The following is a 12,793-nucleotide window of genomic DNA, read 5'->3' as shown; positions in this document are numbered from 1 at the left end:
CTTCTTTTTAAAAAACTGTATTTGGGGGCAGAAAAACTATAAGGGCCAGAGGTAGTAGATGACCACAAGGAAACAGTTTTCCATGAAGTTGAACTTGCTCGTATGAATTTACAGCAGTGATGACAGCATGGCACAAGACCAGACAAAAATCCAGCATGGAAGTGGGAAAATGGGTAAGAAGCCCCAATGTGAGCTGAGGAGCTATCGGCTACCAATCACTCCTGTGTGTGGGAGAGTTAGTGTTCTTTAAGGGAGTGATGCTAGATAGGTTGGCCAGTTTCCAGTAGATGAACTCACACTGAGGGATATTTGGGTACACAAACTTACTCGATAGGCCCTAACATAAATGACAGAATGCATTAAATCTGGCAGGGGGGCTACAGGGGGGGGTTCAGATGGGGAGGAGGTCTAGATATGATCAAGATGCATTGTATGAAATGCACAAAAATTTGGTAACAATTTAAAACACTATCTTTTAATACCATTGCATTCTGAGACACTAGGGGCTAGGAATTCTATATATGAATTTTGGGATGATTCAATTTGTCTTATAACCATGGGTTTGGGACATAAACTAACAAGAGATCTGGCCACACATTCCCTCAAAAACATAGTATCCTCTGTATTCTATTCTGGTCCTTGTTAATGCAGGCTACTGAGGTGAGATGGTTTCCTAAACAGACATTTTAACCCAGAGAAATGGGCTTCATGGTCAGACAGTATCTTTAATTATTATATCCTACTTCCTTCAGATTAATGCCTCAACCTGCTTTGTGAGCTAGTTTTATGAAAAATTGGCTAAGATAATTCAGTTCTCCTGGCCCTGGTCACACCTAACTGAATGGGTATAATGGTTTTCAAACTAACAAACCTGCTATTACCACTGTGGTGCTCATACTGAGGATCCAAGGAGAAAGTCCCTAAGTGTCACCTATGCAACAGGGAGTTTGAACAATAGTGGTGCACATGTCCCAAAATATTTTAAGCATGTATCAGTCAGTTTTCTTTTACTGGAACAAAAATACACAAGATAGTCAACTTATCAGGAGGAAAAGTTTGTTTTGGCTCATGATTTCAGAGGTTCCAGTCCATGGTTAGTAGTCCTGTTGTTTGGGAGGCCTGTGACAAGGCACAACACAATTATGGAGCATGTGGTCAGGGTAGCTTCTTACTTTATGTGGTTAAGAAGCAAAAAGGAGAGGAAAAGGCCAGCATCCCACATTTCTGTTTAAGGGCACTTCTTCTGTGCCCTTAAACTTCCTCCTAAGCTCTACCTCCTAAAGGCGCCACTACCTCCCAATAGAAAACATTCAAGATCCAAACCATAGCAGGTGTTCTAAACTGGCATCACCTCATCTATTGCTTATACCTCTTTGGGATTAAGGTGTTGTTACTTCTATATTACTGAATTCTAAAGAAGATAATCATCACATTAGTATTATAAAGAGCAACTTGAAGTTTCCTGTGCTCCTAGCCACAACATCCCATCAGTTTATAATGATCTCCATTGGCTTTGTTTGCTGAGGAGGAAACACTTTCTATACTCTTAGGAACACTTTCTATACTTTGCCTAGGACCTGTGGTTCAAAGTGAGAAAAGACAAATTAACAGGAGAAAAGGCTCAAATATTTTATTAATATTTGTATGTGTGTGGGAGGTTTATAAAAAAAGAAATGAAAACCAACAAAGCAAGTAAACTTGGGAGTTTATACAATTTTAACAAAGGATGATAAATCACTGAAAAGGGACCAGACAGGGAAAGTGAGTGTAGCCTCCTGGGAACAGTGACTTAAGCAGACGCTGACTAGGGAATAAGGTTTGTTTAGGAAGGTTTATTACGTAGCTCTCTCCTCTTGGTACCAAGAGTCATTGTCTTCTTCTGGTATGAGACTAGAACCTGCTTTACAAATGGAAGTTGATGGTTTGCTTTTAGACAGAAAATTGAAGGCAGAGAGAAGTGTATGTGACATTGCTCGGTTGCCTTCAGCTAAAAACAGTCTTATGAAGTGGCATATTTGAGGGTGGCATTCTGAGCCCTTCATTCTCCACAATACTTCGAGTCAGGCCTGACTAGCTTCATTTTTGAGTTGAAGGAAATGAAGGCAGTACTAGTCTGGGGTTATAAATTTAGCCAGCAGAAACTCAAGTTATACATTGGTCTGTTTGGCTAGAGAACTGCTAGTATGTATATTCTGGGAATTGAATTTTAGAAATTAGCCTTTTATTTCAGAACATTTCTTGATTTACAGAAAAATTTCAAAGATATCTCAGAGCTCTTATGTGCTCCAAACCCAACTTCTTCTATTAACATTATATAAGATCATATTAATATTCTATGTATTAGATTAGATTATGTTACTATTATTGAATATGATGCATTTGTTATGAACTAGTAGTGATACATTATAATCAGCTAAAGTCCACACCTGACTCAGATTTCCTCTGTTTTTTTTTTATCAAATGTCTTTTCTCTGTTAAATGACCTCATTCAAGATACCACATTCCACTTATCAGTGCTTCCTTAAGGTCCTGTGACCATGTCTTCATGCTCCCTGCTTTTGATAACCGTGGCAGTTTTGAGGAACACCATCAGGTATTTTGTAGAATGTCCCTCCATTAGAATTTGATGTTTTTTCATGATATTACTGAGGGTATGTGTTTTGGAAGAAAGATAGCAGAGTGAAAGGCCAATTTCACCACATTGTATCAAAGGAACACACTTTCAGCAGGAGTCACTGCTGTTGATACCTTTATCATCTGGCTGAGACAGTGTCTTTGGTTACCTCCACTTTACAGAGTAGACTATTTTATCTGCCTTTTCCTCTATGGGGTCTTATTTCATTCTAGATAGTAATAGTCACTAAGCCTGTCCTTCAATAATTCCGGCAAGTCATTTCATTGGTCAATGTGGTAACTGCCTGTTAGTCTGCTGTGTAGATGAAGGCTTTGTTGTCTTTTTTTAAAAAAATGTATTTTTTTTTATGTGTACGAATGTAGTGTCTGAATGTATGTAAGTTTACTCCTGTCATATAATGCCTTGGAGGTAGGAAGAGGGCATCGGACTCCCCAGAACTGGAGTTACAGACGATTGTTAGCCATCATGTACATGCTGGGAACTGAATCCAGGTCCTTGTTAGCTGCCATATGGGCACTGAGAATAAAAACAAACCTGGGTCCTCTGTAAAAACAGCCGGTACTCTTAACTGCTGAGCCATCTCTCCAGCCCCATTTCTGTTTCCTTCCTTCCCTCCTTCCCTCCTTCCCTCCTTCCTTCCTCTTTCTTTTCTTTTCTTTTCTTTTCTCTCTCTCTCTTTCTTTCTTTCTTCCTTTCTTTCTTTCGACAAGGTCTCACTATGTAGCCCAAGTTGGTGTTGAGCTGCTCACTCTTGCTTTTGTTTGTTTATGCCTGTCTGTCTGTCTGCCTGTCCATAAAAGGGAGCAGGGTGTTTGGGATTCTTTAGTTTCATTTAAGAGTCTGTTGATCAAAAGCATTGAGACTAAGGGGCTCCAGTACACATCCCAGCCATAGTAGAAAGACACTTAGCTCATGACCAGAGTGAGGCATTATTAGAAAAAGACTTCCTGGGCCTATGTTTTCTCAATGTTAAGATAATAAAGTAGAGGAGTTTAGGTAATCAGGACCTTTTTACTCTAAAACTGGAGTAGGAAAATAAGGCCAGCCCTCACCCTGACCTGGGGTGAGGGTTGGAACAGCATTTCTGTAAATCCAGCTCCCAGATTCATAACCCCCCTTTCATTAACAATGTCTCTATTTAATTTTCCATTCTTGCCTCGTGAGCCTGAAAAGGTTCCAGTTAGTTTTCCTCTATCTATGGTCATTTGCCATATAATAAAATCTCATTGTGGGGTTAGGGGTGTAGGTCAGTGGTATAGAGTTTATCTAACCTGTGCAAGATCCTGGGTTAGATTCCTAGCACCACAACAAACTAAAAACTCAAAAAACTTCTTTGTGAAATGTTTGCCTGCTGATAATTTCTGCTTTCTAAGGTCCTTTAACTAAATCCTTTGTGTTAACTCAACCACGCTTAACATTCTATATAGCCTGCTATGATTTTTTAAAAATATATAGCATTCCTTACATTCTTCTATGTAAAAGTGCTTGGGTTAGTAAACTTGATGACTTAATGTGCACTGAATATGCCAATCATTGCCTTCAGAAGTGTTATCATGTCCTGGTTTGTCTTTCACTCATTTCTCTTCCTTTGAAACTGAAACATGGAATAATTCCTCCATTAATTTTTTTTCCTTAAATTTCTGTAGCCCTGTTTAAGAAAAAAAAAGCTTTTTTTTTTTTTTTGCATTGTAAATTCCTCTGGGGTTACTTACATTAGCTTTGGCTGGGTTCATGTTTAAAACGTCTTCAGGTGGGTAAATAATTTATTTGAAAGCTAATAGAGAAAAGCACTTTAAAAAATCAAGCCAAGTCAATGGATTTGAAAAAAAAAAAGATGTAGAGAACAAGATAGATGCCTGAAAGAAGAAGAGAGCTCCATTTCAAAAGAAATGTAAATTTTGTTTATTTTCAAATCTAAATATTCAGCTAATTTGCCTGCTGGTTCTAAGAGATGAAAGAGATGATAATTTTTGAGATTGGGTCTCCCTGTAGGTCCAGCTGGCCTGGAACTTGCTATGTAGACCAGGCTGGACTTGAACTCACACAGATCCACCTGCTGAAAGAAACAATAATTTTAAAACAAATATTTTTTTCCTTTTTTGTAGTTGGAATGACAGTGTCCCCCATGATTGGTATTTGTGACATTTATTTGTGTTCTGTTGCCTTAGATGTATGGCTAAATGACTAAAACCTCACAGGCCTTTGGAACCACACACCCTCTTGATTCTTTGAGGTTCTTTGTGACTCCTTCACTGTTTCACTGTGTAGTGTTTACCACGTGGTTTGGACTCTTCCCTCCCCACCAGTAGAACAGAAAATAAGCAGTAGCTCAGAGAGTGAGGGGGCAATTTGGTTGGGGCCTTGGAAACAGAGGGACAAGAATGGAATCCACTATGTAAGGGAAGAAGAGCCTTCTTGACTTCTGGCCCAGAAGTGAGTTTGGGAGCTAGAGTTGAGGTGGGGAGGATGGTGCATTTTATGAAAGGAATCTTCTCTGACTTAGGTGGAGCTTTAACACTTGTCACATAAAACTGTGACTCTGGGAAAATCAAGCTGTTCATAAAGATGACCAAGATTTATACAAATATAATCTATACTCAGACTCTAAACACAAGTGACTTTAGTTGGGCGTGGATATATGAATCTGTCTACCTGCCCAATAAAAGTAAGCATTTTATTTTGAAGTTATCTTGGCTCTAATCAAAGTGTCTTGGGTTATCAGTGACTCCGGTGGCTCTTTCCACTGCGTACTTCAGCCATAAGACTTTATAGTGTACATGAGGTTTATCTCAAACTAGCCATCCTTCTGCCCCAGCTTCTCACTTGTTGGGCATATACCAACACAATCTGTCTATATTGCAGCTTTCATGTTAGGAATAATGTTGTGGGGACCCTTGAGTACCCCTTGGGTGGGGGAGTGTTGGTGCGGAGTCACGACACAGACACCGGGAGTCAGGTGAGAAGCAGGTAGTGCGAGCAGCTGCAGACTCATTTATTGTGGATATGGGGCTCCCTTATATCCTCCCTCCCAGTGTCCCATTGGCCTCAGTAGGCTTTCTCGGATCGTGTCTGATCCTCATTGGCCCTCTCCATCTGGCCATCTTGCGTCAGCTGTCTCCATGTCCTTTGGCAGAATACAGGTTAGACTCAGCTGGATGTTTTTGGTGCATTTGCAGCGCGCATGCACACATTGTTCAGGCCACACTTCCTCCTGCATATCCATCCTTTTTCTTTTTAAGCTTTATGGAACTCTAGTGGGAGCCAAGATTCTTTGCCTTGGCATTGTTGGCCCCACCTCAGGAGGTCCCCAGTATTATGGACTGTGCCTGTCTTAGGTTGCCTCGGTTAGCAAACTCTTACCCATCATTGACTACTGGCCCTCAAAGGGCGACCCCCTGGAAAGAGTCCATTGGTTGCTCGAGGGGAAGGCAATTATATCGAGGCTTTACAGATCTCAGTGAGCCAGGCCTGTAGGACTTCGCGGGGAGGTTTGGGACCGTGATGTTGAAGAGCCATGAGTACCCGGAGGGTGGCGGTGTTAACCTTTCTCTGGTGTTATATATGCTGAAAGAGACACTTGAGGAGAAGAAGTAAAATTAAGACAATACCTCCTAGCAAAGCATAGGTGGCTAGTCAAGTCGGTGACTTTTAATGTTGTTTTAAATGGTTTTGAAGAACCCATTGTAAACTTTTGATGTTTTAAATGGTTTTGAAGAACCCATTGTCCAGCGCCAGGACAGGAGCCTGAGTATAATTTAATTGAATTATCTGGCCATGAGGCAAGATAGAATAGTTGAGGAATTGTTGTGACCAGGAGCCTTTGATATATTGGGCCAATGTGTGTCTGGCTTGGGTTGTATTCTGGACCAGATATGGAGTCAGGCATATAGTGTTAAAATGGGGGTCACAGGCAAGTAGGGTCATTTCCCGTACAAGGGCTAACTCTTCCCCCAATAAATCAACCTGTTGTTGTATAACATGGATGGCTTGGTATACCTGTTGGTTAATGAGATCTTGTGTATGCAGGGCTTCAGCCGATTGTGACACCACCTTGCTGAGGGTCTCCACTGTCGTGACCTGTGTGTCAATGCGACAGTAGCCGGCGGCACCTGCACCAATAGCTGTCACTATGGCTGTGACAATAGTGGCAGTAATGCCAAAGTCACGTTTTTGCCTATGTATGGGCTGCAAGTTAGTTTGTTTCATGAGGGGTAACCGCATGAAAATGGGTAGCATTAACTACAGACATCCAAATGGCAGCAGGTTCATGCATAAGAACAATGAGGTCAACAGAGTAGCGCCAGCAAGCTGACAAATGGCAGGAGGCTTGCAAGCAATTTAGGTTGGAGTTGGTTAGGTTAGCAGTCAAGTTGGCTAGTAGCAGCAAAGAGAGAGAAAGTGCTGAGATGGAGCAGAATTACCCATTGGATGAGCAGTTGGCGTTCTCTTCCTTTAAAGTCCCCCATTCTTCTGTGGCAGGACCAATATCATGCACCGGGATCCAAATAGGAGTGGTGGCTTCCTGTGGGAACACACAAGCTTATCCTCACCCGCGGGTTAGCAGTGGGGCAGGTTTTTGCCATTGTGATGTCAAGGGGTCTCGCCATCAAACTAAAGGGAGGGGTGTGGCTTGTGGGAGCAAGGCCCAATGCTTGTATGCTGGGCTAATGCCCCAGTTGTCAAACATTAGAAAATTGAGGTGAAGCAGTGCCTCAGTCAAGGCCATGTTAGGATCCCGCTTCACTTCTGTACTTTGGCCTTTGGCCAGCAGTGATTTAAGAGTTCTATTGGTGCGCTCTACTATGCCCTGGCCTTGATGGTTATAAGGAATACCTCTGGTGTGTTTAATTTTCCAAGAGGTTAGGAATGAATCAAGTTGCTGGGAGATCTATGCCAGGCCATTGTCAGTTTTAATTGTCCAAGGGACCCCCATTATCAGCATTGCTGACTTAAGGGCCTTGATGACATGGTTAGCTTTCTCTCCAGAAAGGGCAACAGCAAAGGTATAAGATGAACAACTACTATCACATGTATGTATCGAAGGCTGCCAAAGGGGAGATGGTGGGTAACATCTATTTGCCAGAGTGCATTTGGGGATAAGGCCGTGGGGGTTGACCCCCCCATGGTTGAGGGGGCCTAGGAGGGCCAATGGGGTGCATGTGGTGCAGGCACAGACCAGGTGTTTGCATTGAGACATAGATAGCTCGGGCAGTAGTTTATGAATGCTGTGGGGGGTTAAATGAAACTGCTGGTGTAGACTGCGGGCCTGTTCTAACAGGCTGTTGTCCACCAGCATGATCATTGCATCCGTCTTTTCATTACCTCGTGCGAGGAAGCCTGGAAGGCCCAAATGAGAACGGATGTGAGAGATGAACCATGGGTGTGCCCTATTTTCCAGACATTCTTGGAGGGATTTCATAGTCAGGCCCAATGGGCTGGAGGGGTCCTTAAGGTATGAAAAGGAGAGAGCTCATACCACTTGGACGGCATACTGACTGTATGAGAATATATTCATGGGCTAGTTTTTACATTCCACAAAATTTTTGAGGAGGGCCAATAATTCTCCTAATTGAACTGACCCAGGGTTTGGGATGATGTGAGTGACATCTTTATCATTGGCCCTTTGAATCAGAACACCATACTTATCTTTAATGGCATCTGTAAAGACCAAGGTGGCTTTAGGTATGGGAGAGGATGAGGGGAGGCTGCATGGCTTCACCGCCAAGGGTAAGGTTTGGAGGACCTGAATCCTTTTGTCCCTTGGATAATGTGAATCCAAATTCCCTGGCAATCGGACCATAAGATTTTGGAAACTAAGGGAATCAGCCCATAATGGTGGAGTGTTATGGAGGGGAAAGGGAAGGATTATGGAGTCAGGTTCTCTGTTATAAATCCTTTTTGCTTGTAGCCTAGCTTTGAGGGCCAGATTTGGGGCAATATTGAATTTGGAGGTAATTTTGTAACTCAGAATGGGCTTGGTGTATCCATATCAAGGGGCCATCTTGCCAAAGGACCCCAATAACCCCTGATGGGTTCCACATAACCAAGGCTATAAGTTGTTTATCTGGGTTATATCTCTGCAGAGCGGAGGAGAGGAGTTCTTTCCCAACCCTTCCCAATAAAGTGACTGCAGAAGGAGAGAGAACAATCTTCTGAGAAGGACAAGAGGCTCCTTCCAAAAGGGAAAACAGGGCCCGCATCTCATCCAAGGGGATGGGCAGGAAGGGCTTTAACCAATTGATGGTGCCACAGAATGTTTGAAATTCTACAGGGGAGTAACTTGGCTTAATTTGGAAGCTATAATCAAGGGGGTGGATCGTCTTAGCGATCTTATATCCCAAGAAGCCATACAGTGGAATGGTTTGGACCTTGTTCTGTGCCACCTGTAGGTTGAGGTGTGCCAGATTATTAAGTAAGGCATTGGAAGCCCTCCTAAGGTAAGGCAGGTCAGGGTGGGCTAGAAGAATATCATCCATGTGCAACAAATAGTTGGCATATTGTGGGACTATTTTTCATGCCTTGGGATAGGACTTTCTATTGAAATCTCATAGCTGGCTTAGCATAATTAGGTTCCCAGACCGTAAAGGCAAAACGGTTCTGGTCCTGTGGTGCTAGGGGAATTGAAAAAAACAGTCCTTAATGTCTATCACAATGATATATGAGGGTGGGATTGCACTAGGGTGGGGCAGCCCAGGCTGAGTAGACCCCCATCTTCTCCATCTGAGCATTGATGACACGCAAGTCCTGGAGTAATCTATAACTATTATTTTTCTTGTTTATTACAAAGATGGGGGTGTTATGTTTACTAGTAGAGGGTTCCAGGTGCCTGAGGGATAGTTGTTCATGGACCAGCCCCTTAAGGGAAGACAATTTGGGTTCTAAGATAGGCCACTGCTCCACCCAAATGGCATCATCCAACATCCAGGTTAGGGCAATTGGGTCAGGCAGCCCCCAAATTGAGGGCTTGTTGGGGGGCAGTGGCCCTTAGAATTGGGGGTGCTGACTAGTACCAGACATGGGGCTGGCATGATAAGTGTTTCTGCCAGAAAGGCCAGATTTATCATGAGTGATGACATCATCAAAAAAGTCCTGTCATCAGTGGTAATTACTACCTCCATGTCCTCTAGAATGTCTCTGCCCCACAAAGTACGTGAGACGTCAGCCACCATGGGGTTAAATGAGCCCTGATTACCATCTAAATCCTTGCAGTGAACTGGTCGGCAGTGATTTTTTGTATCTTGGCTCCCTCCTACCCCTTTTATCAAGGGGCCTGGTCTAAATTTCCAGTGTGGAAAGCAGAGGGAGTCATTTATGGTTATAATAGTGACATCGGCCCCTGTATCCACCAGGCCCTTGACGGGGGAGCCATCCAAATAAACAGTCATGAGCAGGGAATGGTTGAGGATAGGAAGGGACCAGAGGATCTGTTTGGTCTTCCCTCTTACTTGCAGGGCCGAGGGGTGCCCCAGGAGAAGTTTAAAGGAAGGCAGTTGTTTTGATTTTGGGAGTGACAGTCCTTAGCCCAATGACAGCCCTTATTACATTTAGTGCAGTGGGTTTTGGGTTGTTCCTGCGAGTCTCGTGATTCCAGGCAGTTGCGGCAGAAGTGGCCTGGTTTACCGCAGTTCCAGCATGAGCCGCCAGAGGGTGGGCTATCTCCGGCCTGTTTACTCTCAGACAAGAGCGCGCCCAGGGAGGCCGTCAAGGCCTAGAGAGGACCGGATCTGGGGGTCCAGATCTCTCATAGCAATGACCCATTTGTGAATGTCGTCATTGCGGACTGACGCGACCGCATTGAGGTGGGCGTATTAAGACCCTCCCAGATCAGTTGTTTGAGCAAGATATCACTGTGTGGGACCAGGTTCCACTCTACGCTCAATGGCCTTAGTAACTGGGATAGAAAGTCAGTGAAAGACTCCCCAGACTGCTGGACCAACTTGCGGAAGTATGTGGAGGGGTCGTGAAGGGTACAAGCCTTTAAGGCATTGAAGGCCAGATCAGCAACCTGCAGGAAATAGGCATGAACGCTGATGGTGGCCTGGGTCAGAGGGTTGATGTATTGTCCTCTGCCCGTGAGCATATCTAGAGTGACCAGGACCTGATTTTGAACATTAAGGTGGGCCGGAGATTCTGCACGATCCTCATAGGCGGAGCGCCATCTTAGGAAGGCTGAAGGATCTAAAACAGCCTTAAGGATCTTATACCAATCATAATGGGTCTGAAGCTGCATGGCCCACTGTCTGAGGACTTGTTCGAAGTAAGGTGAGTCAGGGCCAGATTCTTTGGGAGGGACAGGTCTGCCAGCGGGGTGGGAATCCAAGGCTGATTGGCAGCATTAGGACAGACATTTACAGGAAAGGCCATCAGGGGGCAACCCTAGAGGGTCATAGCAGGAAGGGAGGGGGACCGTGGGAAAGGAGTCTGGGGAACCGCGGGTCAGGAACAGGAACAGGGTCCCCGGGCTCCAGATGCATTAGGACAGACATTTACAGGAAAGGCCATCAGGGGGCAACCCTAGAGGGTTGCCGGGCCCTGAACAGGCCTCATAGCAAGAAGGGAGGGGGACCGTGGGAAAGGAGTCTGGGGAACTGCGGGTCAGGAACAGGGTCCCCGGGCTCCAGATAGGTAGGGTCTGGGTGGCAAGTGGAGAAGCTCTCACCAAGGGTACTGAGGAGGTGGGGAGATGGGATCAGGCTACTCCGGAGACGGAGCCTGGGCAGAAGGTTTAGGGTGTGGTGGTTTGGGGGGAGCTGAGGGACAGTCCTATTCCTCCCTCTCCTTGTTGGAAGATGAAGAGGTATCCTCCGCTGCTGGGGGAGGCGAGGCGATGGAAAAATTGACATTGGCTTTCCTGGCAGTGTTTGTTGTGGGCTTCAATCACTTCCTCCGGAGAGGAGGATTTAAGGCTAGCAATAATGGCTAGTAGGATTGGGACAAAGGAAGCGGGTGGGAGAATCCCAGAGCCAACCTCATGCTTCTGGGCCAGGAAGAGGACTCACATCCATGATCCCAGGTCCCACATGTTCTCGGAGTGACCCAAGGTGCCAGTATAGTGGCCTCATTCCAAAATGCATCCAGTTGAAGGGATTTAACTCACTCGTGAGGACCGAAGACACACTGAACAGGGAAAGGGGCCAACTCACCGAAAACACAATGGTGGGGCGCCTCGCTGCGACGGAGGGAAGGGGATGACTGGAACTTGAGGACCGAAGACACACTGAACAGGGAAAGGGGCCAACTCACCGAAAACACGCTGCGACGGAGGGAAGGGGATGACTGGAACCTCTGATGGAGAAAGTATGCGGAAATCAGGAACAGTTAATGCAATGCCAGCAAGAAAGAGCAAAAACTGCTATCCAAAAAAGAAAGGTGACTATCAACTAACAAGCCAGGACCCACAGGAACTCAAGGACCATGCCAGCACGGATTCCTTGAGCCCCATGTTGAACGCCAGATGTTGTGGGGACCCTTGCGCACCCCTTGGGTCGGGGAGAGTTGGTGTGGAGTCACGACACAGACACCGGGAGTCAGGTGAAAAGCAGGCAGTGCGAGCAGCTCCAGACTCGTTTATTGTGGCTATGGGGCTCCCTTATATCCCCTCTCCTGGTGTCCCATTGGCCCCAGTAGGCTCTCTTGGATTGTGTCTGATCATCATTGGCCCTTTCCGTGGATCCATCTTGCGTCAGGCATCTCCATGTCCTTTGGCAAAATACAGGTTAGAATCAGCCAGATGTTTTTGGCACGTTTGCAGCGTGCATGTGCAAGTTGTTCAGGCCGCACTTCCTCCTACAGCACATGGTTGTACAAGCATCTCTACAATAGGATGAGTCCTTTGGATATATGCCAAGGAGTGGTATAACCAGGTCATATGGTAGATTCCTTTGTAGTTTTTTAAGAGTTCTCCACACTGTTTTTCAAAGTGGTTGCATGAGTTTGCAAATCCACCAGCAGTGAAAGAACATTCCCCTTTCTCCATACCCTCACCAGCATTTGGTGTCATTTGTACTCCTACAACCTACTGACAAATTATACATAGCAGATCAAGAAATATATGTCTAGGTAAGGTTTATCTGAGAACAATTGGTCTTTGCCAAAGATTTAGCTACATGGCACACAGTAATTAAAAATACCAGACTGGTGGAACTAACCTTGGCTGTT

This window comes from Nannospalax galili, unplaced genomic scaffold (genome assembly GCF_000622305.1).
Source record: "Nannospalax galili isolate Female #2095 unplaced genomic scaffold, S.galili_v1.0 scaffold691, whole genome shotgun sequence".
Taxonomy (NCBI): Eukaryota; Metazoa; Chordata; class Mammalia; order Rodentia; family Spalacidae; genus Nannospalax; species Nannospalax galili.
Note: the sequence above shows the minus strand (reverse complement) of the source record.